At 34.2% G+C, this 21,718-nt stretch overlaps 1 non-coding gene across 1 annotated transcript; it reads right to left on the bottom strand.

The window, feature by feature from the left end:
* Nucleotides 1–15,776: 15,776 nt before the first annotated feature.
* On the bottom strand, nt 15,777–15,849 carry TRNAR-UCU (transfer RNA arginine (anticodon UCU)). The gene has a single exon. It is a non-coding gene; the product is annotated as a tRNA-Arg (tRNA).
* Nucleotides 15,850–21,718: the final 5,869 nt, after the last annotated feature.

Here is a 21,718-nt window from a genome sequence, read left to right on the forward strand (position 1 = left end):
ATTAGCACCTCTTCAGCCATTATTCAAGACCCAAAACCGTAGGAAAGAGTGAGAGAGGAGAAACTTGGCTTCAATTGAGATTTGACTTGGAGACTTAGAAGATTTGGAGGATAATTGCTAAAATTGAGCTTCCCTTTCTGAACTTGAAGACTTAAGGTAGAGCTTTTACCTTCTTGTTTATGAATTGAGTTGGTTCTTGCATGGTTTAGAACAATGTTGAAGTCTAGAGCCTAGTTATGGCTTAAATTGTGGAATAGTGAGCTTGAATCATGCATGCATGCATGTTTACATTCTTGAATTTTGAGGTTGTTTTCATAGAATCCTCACATGCATGTCCATATTTGGGTTATAGTTCATGAATTCATCATGTTTTGGAAGGATTGGCTCATTTGATCAAGTATTTGAAGCTTTGATTTCAATTGAACACTTGCATGTTGCATGTACATCATGTTCTTAAAGTTTTGTTTGGAAATGGGTTCAATTAAACTACCTTTGGGCTTTGATTTTGCAAATTGATCTTTGAAACATGTCATTATATGATTTTTAAAATGTTTTCCAGAAAATTAGCCCAAAATGATCGAATTTGATGCTTTAAATGTTGAGTTTCATGCTTGGAGACAAATCTAGAAATTCCAGATTTTGGATCCACGCTCGAGCGTACACTCTGAGTTCATGCAGTCCGCTCGAGCAAGTAAAGTAACGCTCGAGCGTGAAATGCGTGTATCCAGTACTTTGTATGTGTTTACAGTCCGCTCGAGCGAGGGAATGCACGCTCGAGCGAGAACTTGTGTCTCACGCTCAAGTGGGGGTCGAGCACCTGTCGAGCGTGAATTTCATGCATCCAGTACTTTTGCAGTCCGCTCGAGCGAAGAAAGTCATGCTCGAACGCTCGAGCGGAGATCCTTTGTCTGCATGTCCGCTCGAGCGTAGAAAGCCACGTTCGAGCGAGACCCCTGTTTTCTAAAAATTTTGAAAAGTGTTTTAAAGTACATCTTTGCATCCTCATTTCATCCTAAGCATTCTTAGACCTTGTTTAAGGCATCTTAATGAGGATATTGATGTAGAACCACATCGAGTCAAGATAGGGACTAAGTCATTGATTACCAAGTGTGTAACTTAGTATGTGTTCGTTCTGTAATTGCGTAGGGTTGGCATCCGAGGACGCTCACTAGCCTATTTGTAATCCAGAACTCTGTGAGTAACAATGTTGTAAAGATATATTCAATCATGAATATTTTCTGAATGATTAATTGTACTACTTTCTGAAATGATATTTCTTACTGAATGAATGCTTGTCCTATTTGCGAACTGTATTCGTGGCATCCATAGTAATTTACTGTTACTGTACTGTACTACTACTGTCACAAGATCTCTGTCGGTTTCCATGTTTGGAACCACTACTGTTTACTGATATGATGACCATCAACTGACTGTTCGGTCTGTTAAGACCTACTGTACTGTTTGCTATGGGATGTACCACATATGACTGCTATGACTGAATGACTGATATACTGTTGTAACTAACTGTTTTAAATACTAAAGGGATATTCATTCTTAACCTCTTTACGCATATGTTATTCACTAGGCTTTAGCTTACTGTTTATATATATATATATGTAGGTGCCCAGGCACCGGATCGGAGCTAGGAGCGTTGGGTTTAACTCCCTTTTTGTCAAGCCAACCACTGTGCCTCACTGAGAGGTTCCAAGTCCTTCAAGCTAGGGCTTTTTGGGATGGTTTTAGATTCATTCTTTCTGTCTCTGTTTTTGCATAGACTGACTGTACCTGTACTGTACTGTACTAATAGGGATTAGGTCCTTGTCCTGGATGATTCTATATGTATGTATGTATATATGTTTTGCTTATGAATGTGAATATGTTCAGAAAATTCATTTTGCATGCAGACTGTCACAGCTCATTGGACATCTTTTATTACTGTTTTGGCTTCCGCCAGCCCTTGTACTCTGTATTACTGTCTTTACTGTTAAGCAGGCCTTCGGTAATCACGGATTACTGGCCAGTTATGGTGCTAAACCCATAGGGGCAGGTTTGGGTCGTGACATTCCGAGGCTCACATTTCGTTAAATGTTGCACTTTTTGATAAACCGAGCAAGAACAAAGTGGAAATGAATGAAAGAGAGATGAAATATTTGAAGAATCTTTTAAAACACCTTGTTTAGGGGTTTGGAGTTGAGGAAAATTGAAGAAGAGGGAAGAAACCCAGTTGGGGAAAGAGTTGGGCATGAACCGTTAAGAGAGAGTCGAGCAGCCCTCAGTAAATCCGGCCTATCCATTTGCACACTTGGATTTCAGCTATAAGGCCACCACTGTTGGAAAGAAGACTTCCGGGGCTTCATTTTCCACTCGAGAATCTCCTAAAGCCGTGTCCGGATGAAGGAGGTATGGCTGGATGAAGTTAGGCATCAATCCGGTTGGACCGAAACTGGACAGTCTTCACTAAAAGAGGGATATCTTTTAGCACACTTGGAATTTTTATGTGAGGCTTCCACCATTGGAAAGATTACTTCTGGGGCTTCAATTTGGACATAAGAATGACCTGAAAAGGAGTCCAGATGAAGGAGATATGCCCATTTGAAGTTTGACCTGCAGAACAGATTTTTGCTGTTGACCACATATGTGGGCTGTCGACTACCAGGGGTGGCTGGTTGACCAGAAAAGGTGGACGACCGACCAGTAGAGGTGGACGACCGATCAGGGGTGGCTGGTTGACCAGATATTTTGCTCCAGCTGTCTTCCAAGTGCTCCAGCTGTCCTAGCATTAGATATTTCGACCAAATGTCTTCCAAGTTTTTTGGAGGCTCTCTCTCTAAAAGTCTCTCTCTCTCTCTCTCTCTCTATAATTTTGTGAGCAAAATTCTAGCCCCTCTCTCTAGAAGCCTCTATTTCTTCTTGTTTTGAGCCTTAAGCTTATAATCCTCTATACTTTTGCAAAGAGACCGTTAATCAAACTTGACAACCATTGGGTTGAGGTAGCTTGGGACTTTGTTTGAGCTCCAAAAGGCTGGTTTTGGCTCAGATTTTGGCTGGTTTTGCTGCTATGCTTCAAGGGTAAGCACTTTCCCCTTTCAAGCTTGTTTTTGCACACTTGCTTTATCTCCCTTTTCCCATTGTTTTGGAATATTTTGGGGTTGGTTTTGAACCATAAAAAACTCTGATTTTGAGGTTCTAAAATGGTGGTTTAAGCCTTGTTTGGCTAGGGGGTTTTTTCTCCTTTTTGCTCCTTGGCTTGTAAGGCCTTTTGAGCTATCTTTCAAGCTTTTCAAACAACTTCTTTTGGGCCTTAAAAACACTGAATTCCAGAGGAATTTCAGTGGTAGAAAGGTGGTTTTGAGGTCCCAAATAGGTGCGGGTGGTCCATCCCTCATCTTCTCTTGTTTGCATGTGTTGATGGCCCATTAAAAGAGCATGTGTTTCTACTTCTTAGTGGCTTTGTTTAGGCTCATTTTTGTGACTTTTCAAACCTACCATAACTCTATTTTTGTCTTTCTTGGTCACCTCTTGCATGCTTCTTGTACTTGTAGTGTAATCCTACTTGTAGCCTTGCAAAGTAGCATGTCTTTGTACCTTGGATTTGCTTAGTTCAATCATGTTTTTAGCCATTATTTGCCATGCCATAACTCTATTTTTGGCTGTCATGGTTGCCTCTTGCATGCTCCTTGCACTTGTAGTGCAATTTGGTTCACTAGTCTAGTGTATTTGGTGTTTTAGCCTATTGATCTACATGTGTATGCTCTACTCCAGCACACTTTTGGCTATGTTTTAGCATGTTTTAGGTCAGATTTGAGTGGTTTTGGTCATGCATGCTTGGCTTTACATAGCTATAGTGTATTTGGCTTTGCTAGCCTTGCACTTTGGGACCTCTAGCATGTTATATTTGAGCTTTTTGCATGGCATAGCATCATTTGGCATGCTATTTCTGACCACATACCTCTTCCATATTCTTGCATTTATCACTCTTTCAATGCTTTTGGAGAATTGTGCCTTATGCCTTGATCATGAGCTAATTTGTATGCATGTTTGTCTAAGCTTTTGAGCTATCTCAGCATGTTTTTGGTCTTATTTTGCCATGTTACAACTCTGATTTTGGTTGGTGGAGTCAACTCTTGCTTGGTTTTGGTACTTGTAGTGTAATCCCGCTCATTGGCCTTGCATGCTTAGTGTTTTGGCTTATCATGCTAGCTTGTTTTGGCTACACTCCATCATGTTTCTAGCATTGCTTTGACCTACCTTAGGACTGTTTTGAGTCGTCTTAGTCCTTTGGGGCTTGCTTGATATGGCTATGGTGCAAGTGCCTTAGCTAGTCTTGAGTTTTGAGCACCATAGCATGCTATACTTGTGATGGTTGCATGTCTTGGCATCATTTAACATGTTATTTCAGAGCATATACATGTGTCATGTTCTCACTTCTTTCACTCCTTGAGAGCTTTTGAGAGTTGTGCTTTTGTGCCTTATTTGTGAGCTACCAAAGGAGCATGATTTTCTACTCTTTTGAGCCTTAGTTTGAGCATGTTTTTGCTACTAATTTACCATGTTGTAGCTTTGTTTTGGGTTGGTTTGGTCATTTAAGCTTGATATTGCATGCCTTTTATGTTATACTCTTTGCTAGTTTTAATGTTCTTGGCTCTTAGCATGCATTGCATGAGTTGTTAGAATGTTTTAGCATCATTTATCATGCCATTTCAGTGCTAGAGTATGTGCCATTGCATCCCACTAATTCACTCTTTCAAAACTAGAGGACTCTCACTTTTGGACTTAACCGATTAAGGGACTAATTGGTAATCTAAAATGTGTAAACAAAATGAATCAAGTAAAACATGACCAAGATAAGCATGTTATTTGTATTACATGTGTTTGGATCGGACGTTAATCCAAACACGAGAAATGTGGGACGTTTCATACTCATAGTGATGAACGTGTCGCATTTCTCGGTCGCCGATGCCCTTGATTGTGCATGATAGGGTGGAGGCCTTTTGAGTCTTATGTGTGTATTTACTAAGCTTGCACAAGCTTGATTCTTTGGCCACCATGCGTTGAAAATGGTTGGTTGGCGGCTCGAGAGTCAAGTGCCATACTCCTTTGAGCTTGAGATATGATAAGGAGTGTGAAAGTGCATACATTTCCTTGCAAATACACTGTCTTGCCTCTGTCTGTGCTCTGTTGCAGCAACAGGAGGAATTTCAGCCCTCAAGGTGTTCTTGAGATTAGAAATAAGCAATATGGAAATTGGTGTAATTTTCAAAGGTTCAAAAGAGCACAAACAGAGGCATCTTGAGGCAAGGCAGTGGATTTTCGGGAGGATGCAACCGAGCATGCATATCTCTCTCGCCCGCGAGGCCATTTATCACTTTTGTTAACTAGTTGTAGTTAATTACATGTGCTATAATTAATTTAGCTCAGTGCTTTGTAATACTCTAATTAGCTTAGATTAGCTAGTTATTCATTTTGTTCTGTAATAATTAATTAGCTAGAATAGTTAGTTAATTAGTTGGTTTGTAATAGTTAGCTTAATTAGCGTAGCTAGTTAGCTTTCATTTTATTTGGACCCTCCGTCGAGAGGGCTAATGTTGTAATAAGGGTGCGTGTGTGTGTGCATGTCTTCCAACCCCCATTTCTTTCTCTCTTTTACTTATCAGTTTTTGATGGTTAGTTTAGGGCATATCTTGATTAGCATACCTTATGCTTTGCATGTTTGCATCATTCATTTGTATTGCATGCACCGGGCTCGGCGCATCATTCAAACTGCATTGTATTTCAATACACTTCTTTGAATACATGTATCAAATGTCGCATTCATATGCCATCTTAGATAGCCGAGCCTACTTAGTGGCATTGTGCATGTGTTGCATTAGATATCTTAACTTAGCTAGGATCATGCATTGATTTCTAACTAGTTTTCTTTCTTTGGCTCGAAGTACACTGTAAGTGTTTACGCTTTAACATACTGCATGAGATGTGCATGTTGCCATGCTAGCATGCTTGCCATGAGGCTATGTGCTTAATTGCTTAACTGCATGAATGCTTGTGGATGGAGGCTTCATTACTTGAATTGGAACAATTCATCAAAATGTGCGTTTTAAGTCCACTTGAAGTGGCAAATCATGTTTTAAGCCCACTTGAGGGTGGCAAATCCGCGTTTTAGCCTACTTGCGAGTAGCACCTTCAAACTATTTTCGAAAAACAAACATGAGATGTTTTGTTCCAAATTGAGTGATTTAGTCAATAGTTGTATGCTGTGTGCATCACATAGTAAGTTAGCTAAATAACCGGAATAAGAACACGTGTTTTCAAAATAACATATCATGTTTAGTAGAGGTCGATCTCTGATCGGGCGAGCGGGGGTGCTTATTTCAGGACCTTCCTCTCTCGTACCCAAGTTCCCGAGTCGAGGCAACTTTGGTGATGATGGACACGTGTGGCCTTAGGCACGAGTTAGGATTTTCTAAATTTTCTAAAAATAAAATATTTAGGTGGCAACTCTGAAATCTGGTAAAACAATCCATGTTTGGCAATTTTTGATTCAAAATTGATTTTTCAAAACCAATTACCGGATTTGGACTCTTTGGTGATTTATCAGTCTTACATTACACTTTGTGAGATTAGATTCAAAACCATGACAAGAGTCCGAACTGTAGTAGCTATGAACACAATTTGCGCCCTCGCGCGCGGAGCGAGTTCGGGCGGTCTACACGTGCCACCTTATACTAGTAATGTACCACCTTCTCATAGTTCGCTGAAAAGTCTGTCTGCTTGTAGTACTACAAAAGCAAGCATGTCTCGCAAGATGCTTAGTCCTATGGTTACTCGCCGAAGAGGACATCCATGTACCAAACGCAAGGTTAGCAAAGTGGATGAAATAGTGAATCGGTTGAACGGAAAGAGTAAAAAGCCTTCAAAAGCACAGGTAAGTTCTTTTCTTGTGTGTGATATGGAAATTGTTGAATGTATTTAAGATAAATTATTCACCAATGTGTCTGTGTCTTACTATAGGGACGTACGGTTCCTCAATGTCAGCCTTGGAAGTTAAATTTTCATGCTACAGATGATATGTAATACAATACTTATCATGACCTAGTATGTATTTGAATTTTTTTGTTGTTGGTTGTTTTTTATTTTAATGTCTGAAATGTATAATGAAATTATGTTACTATGATCATAAGGCGACGCAAACTACACCTTAGTATTTTCCTTGCATGGATGGCACGCAACAGAGTATGTATGTACTGGTTTGTGTTCAATGTCTAAGGTAAAATATTTGTTCTTGTTTTAATTGATATATATGTTGAATGGACAATATTTGTAAAGTGTACTTGTTTATTGAATAGGCACAGTTTAGTCAAACGCAAACAGTGAACAATATTAGAGGCACATCTCATACTCAATCAGGAATGGTGAACAACATCAGCAGTCGAAGTTCGACAATTGCTTTAAATTTTGTTCACTTCAATGTAGATGCGGATCCAAATGTCCCATTTTTTTTTTTTTAGTTTCGCATTAGTACTTTGTAATTTATTTTTTTGTTTGTACTTTTAGTCTTTTTTGTTTTTGTTTTTGTGTGGAATGCTCCTGAGATGAGTTTGTTGGTAGAATACTATGAATGATGTTGAATGGTGTTTAACTATAAAATTAAATGAGGCAGATTGATGGTTAACTATGAATGATGTTGAATGATGTTGAATGGGGAAGATTTTGGTGTATCTACAAGGCTGATGCATAGACACACAGGTTTCCACTGGAAAGGTAAGTAGGAGAGTGGTTTTCGGTGAAACCCATAAACGGTTTTGGTGGAGGAAAAAGGTGGACAGTGTTATTGTAGTTTGAGACCATCAAATTCATGAAAGGGTCAGTGATAGTTTTTGGGCTTTGATCAGTAGGAGTAGATTCTGACTTTGATTCACATTTGAATTTTCTGTTTACTCTCTTGGTGAGTAAGTTGGAATTCAAAGAAGGCTCGGTCACGTAGATTTCTAGTGGGCCAAGGAGTGGAAATTAAGGAGGATTGGTTTCTGATCTTTCCATGGTAAAATGGGAGATACTGTGGTTTATGAGTTGTTAATGAAAATTCATAATCCAAATTCCCCTTAAATTGCTAGTCCACCTGAGAGTTAAGGGGCTTATTTTTTTGGTATCTGAAAGAGAAAAGGATCATATTAGCACAAAAATATATATACATTTTTAAAAATCATGTGCATTGCTTGAACTGAAACAAAACAATTTGAAAGCTAATTGTCTTTGGCATGGACTGAAAAAGTCTGAAACAGAGCACAATATCATACTTATCATAAAAGTTTTATATTTTCAAATGTACAACAAGATATACATTTGATTTTAACCAATAGATGTACCCTAACCCTGTTTTAGTTAATTCAAACAGATATACATCTGATTTTAACCAGGAAATATACATTTGATTTTTTTTATTTTTTTATTTTTCCATATTAAAATTACAACAATACATTCATTTAAACACTAACATTCAACATGTCCATTACATCCATAATTACATTCATCAAATTTCCCAAAAACTAACAGTCAAGCATTTCAATTCTTATATAATGAAGTACAAAACAATACAAACTACAATCACATAAATCATAGTCTTGAATTTGTTGTCCATCCTTTGAAGCTTTCTACCACGGTCATGTATTTCATTTTCCATCTCAAAAAGCCTTGCCCTGACATCATTCAATTCTTCTGTTTGGATAGCTTTACAAGGTCCACTATTAGAATGGATTGTCGAGGTAATGTCCCCATCATCATCGTCTACATACTTGAAGTAATTGCAGTGTTTTTTGTTACTCTTACTCTACAATGCATGACAATCAATTATTTAATTTACACAAATAATTTCCAAAATACTACAAGTTTAATTTCATAACACATACTTACATATTTGGATGGGCGAACAAAAAAGAGACGCCCTTGATTTCCATTCTCATTGGTTCATACAATATACATTGCAGTTGTTCTCCCACAATCACACATTCTTGGTCTTAATCTAATGTTGCTATTGTTAGTAGAAGAAGAAGCCATTTTTAATCTGCATAAACAAAATTCAAAATATTTGAATATTAGTTTCAAACAATGTTTCCATATTTCATGTCTTCAATGCTCTATGATATTCACCGGACAAGTGTCTTATACATTCAAAATTCAAAATTGAGATTTTATAGCAGTGAGTTTTTACAAAGAATATTTTCAGGAAAACTCACAACCTAAATCACTTAACAAGACACTTAAAATATACATTCAAAATTGTTAAGTGTCTTATACATTGAAATTAAGTGTCTTATACATTCAAATTAAGTGTTCTATTTTCAGTAAAAACTCATAACCTAAATCACACCAACAAACACCCAACTTACATCCACAGTTTGTTGAATCCTGCATATCAAGCTAGCAAATCAAAGATTTTCTTCAAGCATAAGGCAAAGAACATACAAATTCATCTAATTCATCTAATTCAAGAACATACAAAGAACATTTTCTACACATGGAACATACATTTTCTTCAAGCATAAGGCAAATAACAAACATTTTCTGCATATCCTGCATATCAAATTCATTTAATAACAAACATTTTCTGCATATCTTTCCATTCACATTTATAAAATTGTAGATAGATGAGTGGAATAAATAACTATCTATTAACAAAATTATCATTGTTTTCATTTCATCCTTAAACTATCAATTTCGTCCATTTAGTTTAGTCATAAAGTTCCTGATTTCAATTCATATGGTTTGATGGGAGACAAGCCTGACCCAACAGGGGCAAAGAATAAAAATTTAAAAAACAAAAAAACAAAAACAGAAGGTAATTTTACAATGTGAACAACCTAAATCACACCAACAAACACCTAACTTACATCCTACAACTAAATATTCATATTCTGCTCTATCCCTCATTTCAAAATAGTGAATAATAATAATAAAAAAAATCAGTGTGTAAAAATTGAACCATATGAACTGAAATTGATAGCTTATGAATGAAATGTAAAAATAAAACCCTACAATCGGGTGTGAGAGTCGTTTGAAATTAACCAATTTACAAGAGATCATAGAGCAATAATCGGGTGTGAGAGTCGTTTCAAAATGCTCTATGCTCTATGAAAGTAACCAATTATTGAAATTATTGGGAAAAAAATACAAAAACCCTCAATCATTAAACCCTAGTTTTGAGTTTACCTGAGATTCAAATCAGATTGGTTAGTAATCCGGCAGTGAGGGAATCGGGTGTGAGAGTCGTTTCCGACGTCGTTTCGAAGGAGATAGACTCGAATGATTTGGAGATATGCTTCGGAAGAATGACGACTTTACAAGAGACAGAACAATAGAGAGAGAAAGTCTAAATATGAGAAGAAAAATGAGGAAATAGAGCGAGATATAGGTTTTAGCGCGTGAGTCCACATTTTCGAGCCATTCGAGCCCTGAAACATTTTTGATTTGGACATAGATGTTTTTAGTAAAATTGTTATCTTTTGGGATGAACTAAAAAAATCAACTTATTGACTTATTTGGTAACATCAACTATTTATTTTTTGGATAAATTACAAACACACCCCCTGAGATTTACTTAAATTATAAATTATCCCTTGTGTTTCTAGAAATTACATTATGCCCCTTAAGATTTCTAATTTCATAATAAATGGGTCATTTTATTAATAAATCATCAAGTTAATTAACGGTATTTAATAATGTTAAAATTTTATTTCAATTAATAATTCAGATAATTTTATTATTGTATAGATAAACAGTTAGAAATCTCACATTTTCAATTAATTTTGTTAAATAAAAAATTTTGACAGGAGGTATTTGTAATTTTCCAAATCACAAGGAGTAATGCGTATTTTAAGCAGACCTCAGGAGATGTATTTGTAATTTACCCTTATTTATTGTATATTTTTTTATAATAAATAAAAAAAACCCAGTTATCAGTCATACCGAGGACAACCTTAAGATTTTAAGTAAATGTAACATTGCTACATGAAAAAACTTATAATTTTAGTTATTAAAGTTGGTGCGTTTTATCATTGATTTAAAATTTATTTTAAAAATCTGCACTGATTTGTAAATTAAAAAGGGGGGGTGGAAATCTCTTTGTACTTATTCATTCACAAAATGCATAACTTTATTTCTAAATAATAAATTATCATAATTCTATCCAAAAAATATCATAATATTTACTAAAAGAAATACGTAACATATATGCCACAAAAATATATAGCGGGTGTTTGGGAAGTTGCTATTTTAGTAAGATAAAATTTTTGTGTTTGGGAAGATGATTAGATTTTTTTTGTAGTTGGATGTGATGTTTGTGAGAGAAAAAGTGAAATAATTATGAATTTGATGTGATATTTTGTCTTATGAAATATTTTAGCCTATTTTAGCCCAAAAAATTAAAAAAAAAAAATTTCCCAAACACCCCATAATAAGAGTGTTGTGTATCATACAATTATCCAATTTTTGTATTATAAATGCAAATAGTATTTTTTTGGAACAATCCAGCCTGTCATTATTATTTTTTGTGTAGAGACAAAAGAATAGATGAAGTCATATATGACAGTTGAATTCAACATATGAGAGGGAAGAATTGGTTCTGCTATGTAGCTCGAATTTTTCGAGGTCGAAATCAGCCCGAATTCAAAACGACATCATTTTGAATTTTTTTTTTTCCCTTTTCTGGTTGAAGAAGAACGAAGAAGAAGAAAAAGAAAGAAAGAAGAAGAAGATGAGAGGAGCAGAGCAGAGAAAGAGAAAGAGAGATCATTGCCATCATCAACCAAAAATCAAACCCACCCCAACAATCATTAACAATTTTTTTTTTCTTTAATCATTAACAACAACCAACGATCACACAAAAAAAAAAAAAAAAAAAAAATCAAAATCAAGGGGACGGTTCTGTGTGTATACACAGATCATTAACAATTTTTTTTTCTCCTTTAATCATCAACAACAACCAACAATCACACACAAAAAAAAAAAAATCAAAATCAAAGAGACGGTTCTGTGTGTATACACAGATCTGTGTGCATACAGATCGAATTTTTTTTTCTTTTCCTTTTCTCTCTGAAACAGAGAAGGGAGAGAAGAAAGAGAGGGGGCGTCGATCGGAGGCGGCAGCGACGACGGAGGCGGCGATCGACGGGGATGATGGCGGCGATGATTGGCAGCGGTGATTGGCGGCCTAGCCCCTCTCTCATTTCCATCAACATCTTCCTCTCTTCTTCCTTCTCTATTTCTCTCTTTCTCTCTTTCTCCCTCTCCCTCTTCCTCTCTACGTTTCAGAAATAAAAGAGGGGAAAAAAGAAGAAAAAAAAAAAGAAAAAAAGGAAACTGCCAAAAACGACGTCGTTTTGGGCAGTCGGGGGATTCGGGGAAAAAAAATTCGGCGGGGAAATCATTTTCCGGGAAGAATATGGGTAACACATAAAAGAGAAATGCCTCGTAGCTCAATTTATTGAGGCTAGAGGGGACCGAAATGTTCTCTTCCGTCTCTCCTCTCTATCTCTATCTCTGTTCTCCTCTCATCTCCTCTCTAAGTGTTCTCTCTCCTCTCCTATATATCTTTGTTCTGTTCTCCTCTCCTCTCTTCTCTATCTCTGTTCTGTTCTCTCTCATTTCCTCTCTAAGGGTTTGCAAGAAAGGAAGGGGGAGAGAGAGAGAGTGAAGGGTCGCAAGGAACATTGATGGCGGCGCCGATAGGTAGAGGGGTTTGCGATGGTGATGGCTGTGAAATCATACCCATATCTCCTCTACAACAGTGCTATATAAAAGAAGATGATTCACACTCTCCTCATTTCTTGCATATACAACACCAATCCAACAAGAATACTCGCATCCTCAAATTATAGGACTTCAGAATGGACTAAAAGCCGTTGTTTAAGCAAAGAATGTAACTTTTTCGAGCACCCTATAAAGGAGATCTTGACCTCAATCCCCTTTTGAGCTACACTTGTGAAATGTAGAACTTAGTGTAGATAAATTGTTCCTTGTATTTTGTCAAGTAACATTAGGATATTAGTGGAAAATGCTTGCATTACTTAATCTAAGCATGTTTGTTTGCCTTTTTGTTGCACTCCCTTCTGGCCCGTGTTTGAAAACTCAAACCTACTAGTGTTGGATAGACATAAATCTCTCTTAAACAATTCTTGATAGAAAAGTCGAACATCATCTAATTTCTGGCTTGTTATTATTGAGTGAAACTTATTCAAATGTGTTTTACAAGTTCTAATAGAATCAACTTAGTAGTTTATGGAAGGTATGAATAAAGATAAAAGGGGATTGAGCTCAAAACCCATTTTTGGATATGATTTCACAGCGGCGTCATTCTATAATATTCATTGTGACGGTGGGTAGAGGGGTTTGAGTGTATTGAATCGAACCGTGTGTGGGTCGAGTGGGTTTGTGGGTGGGAATGAGACTCTATTTCGAGAAAATGTTAGTGATTTGGTGAGGAATTTGAGCTTGGAAGGTGTTAACAATGGTGGATTCACTGTTGGGTCTGTGAGTAGAAGGAATTTAACGGTTTATGGGTTGACTCAGTGTTGAGAATTCACTGTTGGGTCTGTGAATAGATCTATCACCTTTTCTTCTTCTTCTCTCTCTATGTTTGTTTTTTTTTATTATTATTCATCAATGGATTCTCTCTCCTCTCTCTCTCTCAAACCTCTCATGCTTCAGAAATGTAAGGCCTTGTTCTTCACCATCATCTTTTTCTCTCTCCTTCTGTTCCCCCTCCTTTTCTTTCTTCCTCTCGCCTATCTGTTTTACAAAGAAAAGAGAGAAGAAGGAAAGAATGGGAAAAAAAAAGAGATTCCAAAACGACGTCATTTTGGAACCTCGAGCCATTCGACCCAATTGATTTTCGAGCAGCGTAGTAGAGTTGCACATAAAAATAGATAGCGGTCCGCTACGTAGCTCGAAAGGCTTTGGCTCGAAAGTAAGTTTTACTCAACTTGGTGTTGCTGTAGCTGTGCAGATACACCCACCTTTCATTTCATTTCAAAAAAAAAAAAAAAAAAAGAAAAGAAAAGTACAGAGCACTGCTTGGTCTGGTGGTAATCTAGCTTGTGCCGCCGCTGCTGCTGTTTCATCATAGTGGAAGAGAAGGAAATTTGTGTGCCGCAGAGCAATCGGAGTTGTGCTTGAGTTGTAGATATTGTATTTCCCCTTCAAACATTGCTATGTAATTGCGGATGCCATGGTTGTTACTTAAGATGATTGTGGTTGCCATGGTTCCTCTTCCATTGCTCTATCATAAGATTATTGTTAAGATGATTGTGAAAATAACATATTGTTAAGGAAAATGATTGTGAAAATAAGAGGTACCCCCAAAAATTAGATTCTTTGTCTAATTTTAGTTGAAGATTTTTTTCAGATTCATTGTCTACTATTATTTAAAAAAAAAAAACAAAAAAATTGGATTTATTTATTGCTTCATTTTGTTTAAGAACTTATATTTTGTTTATGAGGAGATCAAATAGTGCATTGATGTCATTGTCATTAAGCAAATTAAAAGTTTTTTTCACTGTTTCACAAAAGGCACAGCTACTCAATTAACATCTTATACAATAACCTGTTGAAAGACAAAGAAGGCATGAGAGAGATCGAAAGGTAAGAGTGCAAAGTCTTTTTTCTGGTTTCGAGAATATATTAAAGAGGCAGTGAGGAGGGAAGAGCAAAGCAAAGGGAAAGGAAAAAAGAATAAAGCTTTGGACCCCCAGTGGGGGTACTGGGGGTCACCTCCCATTGGTCCAAAAAAAAAACAGTTTTTTTTTTTTTTTTTGAGTTTTCAGCCAACCCCAGGCCGACACGTGGCACTGGGGGTCACTGGGGGTCATCCCCAGTGGGGGTCTGTAGCATTGCTGAGGAAAAAATTATAGAGGAGAGAGAAATTCGTACTTTCAAGTCGCTTCGAGCCAAAGGCTTTTAAGCTACAAATCATTTTCCGATAGTTATATAGGGTTGGTTTGGACGGTGGGGTGATTTTTTAATTTTTTAGTTATTTTAATTTGAGGTTAAAATATTTTATTTGGGATGAGTTGTTTTTGATTTTTTTAATTTTTATGAGAGAAAGAATATAATAATTATGGATTGGATGCGATATTTTGTCATATTCAACTAAAAAGTTTTTTTTTATTTTTTTTTTTGTGACTATTTTAGTATAAAAACCCCCAAATCTAACTTCCCAAATGAGCCCATAGATAGAATAGGAAAAGGGGCAAAATAAAAATAGGATCATTTACAAGTACTAATTTATGAATTTATATTCTATTCAATTAAATTTTTTTGGACTTTCATGTCCTATTAAATTTTTAATAATTAGAATTGTCCTATAAACAATAATTGTTCATCATTTATGATTATTTATAAAAGAAAATGATGATTTGATATTTATTTTGATTTTCAAAACTTTAAAACATTAACATTCAAATTGAAAAAAAAAAAAAAACTAATAATGTTCTGAGTTTTAAAATTGAAAAAAATTGATAATATTCTAGGTTTTATTAGATAATTGAATCAAACTAATAAATAGAATGACAAAAAAGTTTAATTTCATATTTTGTTTTTTTTTATCAGTTAGTAAAATAATTATCTAGAACATTATTATGTAAAATTGATAATCTTCTTAGTTTTAAAAATTAAAAAAAGACTGATAATATTCTTAATTTTACAAAATAGGATTTATTGGTTAAAATTTATAAATAAAACTTTTAGGTAATTAACTCATAAAAATAAAAAAGGGACAACAAACACAGCACGCCCAGTGGGACTCGAACCCACAATCGCCTGATTAGAAGTCAGACGCCTTATCCATTAGGCCATGGGCGCTCGCTGCTGTGCGTTATTTTGATGAATTATTTTATATTGTTTTCCACTAAGTTGTTCGTCTGACTGCAATCGACGAGATCAGAAATAATGTAGCCCCACATACCTAATTATTTTATATTCTTCCCTAATTAAATACAGTACAAAACTTGTTATCAAAACATGGTCATAAAGTAAACTCTTGTTGGTGTCATATTAGAAAATTACATTTTGCCCTCACAAATACATCTTTAATGATATGGCAAGGATGATGGGTTTCATATTATTGTGAGTTGAATTGTGAAAAATTTATAAGGGTCTCAAATATTTTTCATAAAAATATATGTTATAATTGTTTAATAGGTAATTACCACCAAGGATCCTCTAGAGTGTTTTTTTTCTAAAGTTTCCTAAAGTAGTGTATTGTGTGGTTGAAATTTAATGTTGAAAAATTGATGTGACTTGTCATTAAATCTTAACCACACAATACACCACTCTAGGAAACTTTTAAAAAAAAATACTCTAGAGGATCCTTACTCGGTAATTACACCATTATCTTTTAAGGTTTGAAGAAATTACAACAATCCCAACAATTTTAGTTTAATTATACTGTTATCTCTTTTAATTGAGACTAAAGAAGTTGGAACTAATGCATATAGTGTGAAAATATAAAAATAAGTCAAATAAAATTTACATTTTATTGTACAAATATTTTTTTTCTTATTGATATAACTAATGAGCCGACCCCATTTGACGAATTACTAATGAGAATTACTAATATGAAAAAGAGGTTTAAGTGTTTTATGAATTAAAATATTAAGAGACTAATGTAATTATGATAAATTTGTGAAACTTATTGTATTATTTCTCTAAATTTTAAAAGAGGTCAGTATAATTTACCGTTGATTAAATTAGTCGCAAAAATATCAAACTAAAGCTTCGTTTGACATTGGCTGCGATAGCTAATTTTTTTGTGTTGGGATTTTTTAACTTGACTTTTTTAGCCTTGTTTGGTTTTTGTTTTAAGGTTTTTTTGACTTTTATGAAAGAAAAAGTGTAATGATTATGGTTTGAATATAACATTTTATTTTATTGACTTATATGGCCTATTTTGTCTTTTTATAGTTTTTAGACCCAAAATATTTACCAAATGAGGACTAAGAAATGATATTAGAAAACAACGAGCCATAATAATCTAGTTTCTTACCTCCCTACCATTGCTAATATTATATGTTGTTTATATATAAAATATATAAAATCAACAATAAGATGGGTGTAAATAACGACTCATATCAAGTTGTATAACACTATTTTTTACCCAAATTATTCAAAGAAATTTTATTTATGACTATTTAAATAGGAAAATGCGGGAGAGCTCGAATGCCTGAGAAATGCCTCGAATGCGAAACGATGTTGTTTTGGCAAATTTTTTTTTTCCTCGTTTATATCTAAACAGAGGGGGAGAGAGGGAGAAAGAGAGAGGATGAGAGGAGAGGGAAACAAAGAGAGAGAGACGGCGATGGCGGGGCAGGGCGACGGTGATGGAGGGTGCGAGCGGTGGACGCGACGGTAACCTTGCACCCTTTCGATTTCTTTTCTCTCTCTCTCTCTTTTTTTTTTTTTTTTTGGCTCTAAAGATGGAGATGATGTGTTGATGATGGTGATGCTAATGAAGATGTTGTTGTTGATTGTTGTTGATTTTTTTTATTTTTTTTTAGTAGATCCAGATCTGAAGAGAGAAAAAAAAAAATGTTGACTGATGATGATGTGATGAAGAAGATGTTGTTGATGATGATGATGTTCATCACCAGCGATCTTCTTCTTCTTCTCTCCCTCTTCTTCTTCTTCTTCTTCTTCTTCTTCTTCTGCCTCTTCTTCTTCTTCAGACAAACGAGAAGGAAAAAAGAAAAAGAAAAAAAAAAAATCCCAAAATGACGTCGTTTGGGGATTTCAGGCCATTCAGGGGCTTCCAATTTTGAGCTACGTAGCGCGATTGATTTAAACAACATTTTATCTTCATATTAATAGAATAATAACTACATAAATCATCAACCAACTTATGGAGTTTTCTTAAGTGTGCAAGTGAACACCATGTGCCACTTACACAAAAAGTGTAAGTGTAAGGTGTAAGTATAAGTATAAGGTGTAAGTGTAAGGTGTAAGGTGTAAGTGGGTTGCACATGGTGTGCAACCTCAAAAAAGGTGTAAGTGTAAGGTTTAATTTTTTACAAAAGGTGTAAGTGTAAGGTGTAAGTGTAAGGTGTAAGTTGCACACCATAACCAAACCCCCAACTTATTCACTTTTGGAGGTTTTAAAGCAATAATGTACAATCAAACATATATTAATATTGTCATCTAATTTTATCTGAATATTGTGCCCACATAATTTTATTATATTAATCTTCATATATATATATATATATATATATATTAACAGAAAAATATTTATTTTTATAAAAATAAATATGATAAAATTATATATTTATAATTATTAAATCAATTTTTATTTTTATTTTTATGACTAATCTACACATATGTTGAATGATTTAAATTACTAAATTGAAACTTGTGATAAATTTCACTCGTCCAATAACAGAGTCTTAAAAAAAAAGAGGGGGGGTGGGGTGGTGTATTTCAATGGGGCCCAATGAATAGAAGCCAAGGGAGCAATTTTAAAGGGCTACCCCATAATCTATTTTTCATTAACAAAAGGCTTTTTTCAAGGGGAATTGTCAGACTTGTGTTTAGCTTCAGATCCAAGTTACAAAGCATACCTATTTTGATCAACTGTGAAAAGAGTACTTTATAAAAATCTATGACTTGGGCCTAGCCTGGCCTCATCTACAGTATGGAGCGTGGTCTTACATGCAGTGGGCCAATAAATATGATCATGCTTGGTTATAGGCAAGTCCTAACTAAGCTCGGAATAACAAATGTTGGGAATTTGAATTGAATTTACTAGCTACCTTGCATCCAACTATCTCAATTCTCGACACAAAAGATGAAATGCGGTCGTGTAGTTACGTTAAGCACTTACCTGTATTCGTTATTGGTTAGTTTTGTCTCCAGTTTATTATGTAATTGAACTTGATTAATTAAGACTTGTGGACTCACCATAAACTCCATTTTGATACTTTAATTTATGAATTTTAAGTTAAATGATTCATAAATGATTTGATATCTCTCACAACATTCAAATTCCCAGGGCTTTGTTGCACATATTGGGTGTCATCCTTTCAAATTCCAAACTCAAGTTTGGTTTGTCCCTCATGTTTTTAGAGAAAAAATTTAAAAAATATGTTTGATTGAAAATTTAAAAAAAAAAATTAAAATCACTTTTCTCTCTCCTACACATTAATATTTTTAAGATATACAACTAAATAAATTTTAAAATTTTTATTTTTAAAATAATATCTCAAAACACATACAAATTTATCTGGTTGGTATCTGGTTAGTAAGTACTGGAAGAAGGGTTGGTTGGTTGGTTGAAAAAGGGTTTTACCTTTATCTGCATGGATCAACCAACAAGTAAAAGAATTTATTATTTTATGATGAAATATGGATGATGGAAGTGAGTACTGCAAGGGCTAGAAGTTGTTCTGTTCTGTCTAATTAAGTGGTGTAGCGGCAGCCAATCAATGATCTTCCATTTTAGTGAAACTGCACTCTCAAATCAAAACTCTTTTTACTGTTTCGTTGACTCTCTCTCTCTCCCTCCCTCTCTCTCTCTCTCTCTCTCTCAACGTTTCATCAAAGCTGCATTTATACTCATAGCTTGCTTCTAAGTTCAGTGCACATTGGATACAGCAATACTACATATTTATAATTATTTATTCAAAATTTATTTATAATTAATAATAAATAATTTAAATTTATTTCACTTGTGAACTTTACATTTTATCAATTTAATTTTTATCACATATACTCATTTTGAATAAATTTTAAGACCCTAATTTTGACATACCAGACTTTTCCTTTCTGATATCTAACTAATTCCAAGGCATCTATCTTCTTTGTTCTTTACAACAAAAACAATTTATATTCTTTGTTCTTTACAACAAAAACAATTTATATTATTTAACCTTGGGAGAAGGGACTTGAACACTTGAGTCTTGACCTCAGCTTTATATTATTGAGAGTGGATATTTTAAAATGTAATTACAAATCAGTGTAAATTTTTATGAATCTTAATAATTAAATTTATAATTTTTTTCATGAATTTGTATTTTTTTTTTCTATCTTCCACTAGAGTGTAATTATCCCTTTATTATTTTACTATAATAAATTAAGGTTTTTATGAGGAAACATTTAGGAATAAAATTATTTTTTAGCAACGAAATATTTTTATTGTAAAAAATGTTATTATTGTATTTAAGTGATGAAATTAGATATTTTGTGATAGATTACTATTTTTTGGATCAAATTTTGTTTGTTTAAAAATATAAACCATTTGAGAACCAAATTATTTTATCAGCAACATTTTTAAAATTTTGTCGCTAAAAATTTATTTAACAACTATTATAGTGACGACAAAAATTGATCCCTAAATATTTTTTATAACAAAATTTTTACTTTTAAATAAAAAATTTGATCCCTAAAACTCCTATTTATCTATTGTGCTATTTTGCTTTCTCTACCAAGAGACATTTTTTTTTTTAGACAGGTACCAAGAGACATTGACATGGCTAATTATTTGACAGTCTTAATTTATGTAATGCTAGGAAGTAATCACAAAATAAAAAATTTTACGGATAAAACATGATAACTCATATTGTTAGGTATGTATTGAGATTTGTTTTGTAGATAATGAAATGTGATAGTACAAGAATATTTATAATTTTTTTTATTGGGATGAGGCACTGTTATTTTTATTTTTGAGTGTCAGTGAAGCCACCCAACCTTGATATTCATTTATCTATTTACTGTTGGATTGCTTGAATGCTTGCACGAGTGTGAAAAAGGGTCGTTGCGTCGGTGGTAAATGGAGATTTGAGAAGCAAGAGACAGACAATCTGAAAAGAAGCGAGTCTGCTAGTGGCTATTGGTTTGTTCTATTCCGGTAAACAAGTACAAGATTCATCAGACTCTGGTTGTGGTGGTGAAGAACATCATGTTCAAATTAAAGACAGCCTGTGACGACGAGGACTGGGACCATTTTCATGGGTTTCTATCCTCTATCGTCCACTGTTTTAGGGGCTCTTCGCTGCATGTTATATCAGGTTTTTATTTTTTATTTTAACTTTGTGTCAAAATTGATTGGTATAACTTCTTATTATAATTTATTGGACATAAATAACTTAAGAAAAAATTAGTGAAATATCCCTCTCCACTCTTGTGTAGTAGGAGAGGTCTAAGAAGATTTTTTTTTATTAGTTAAGGTCTTTCAATATTTTTTCAGAAAAAATTTAACTCAGAGAAATTTTGGGCCCGACTTAAAGAAATTTCAAAATTTCTCTTAATCAGTGTGAAATTTTTCTAAGTCAGGCAAAATTTCTTTAAGTCGAATTTTCTTTATAGAAATGTTAAGAGATCTTAACTATTATGAAAATATTGTATATCCTTTATCTTATAAAATCTTAATATCAGGAATCCTAAAAAAAAATCTTCATAACTTAATAAGTTAAAAAAGGTTAATAATCTAAAAAATAGGATATATGTGTTTTGATATGTATGTTCTAATTACCAAGTTTTAATTTACAATAGGGTAATGTTAGAGATACTAAATTTTTTACCAAATAAATGATTAAATGCCTCACATGAGTGTAGGATCTACTTCCGTGTGAGAAATTTGATCATTTATTTAATAGAAAATTTAAAATTTATAACATTTTCCTTTACAATATATTACACCAAACAACTTCTTAATGTACTTTCACTCTCATGGTGTGGTGGA

This window comes from Camellia sinensis, chromosome 1, assembly GCF_055761805.1.
Source record: "Camellia sinensis isolate YWXY chromosome 1, ASM5576180v1, whole genome shotgun sequence".
Classification (NCBI taxonomy): Eukaryota; Viridiplantae; Streptophyta; class Magnoliopsida; order Ericales; family Theaceae; genus Camellia; species Camellia sinensis.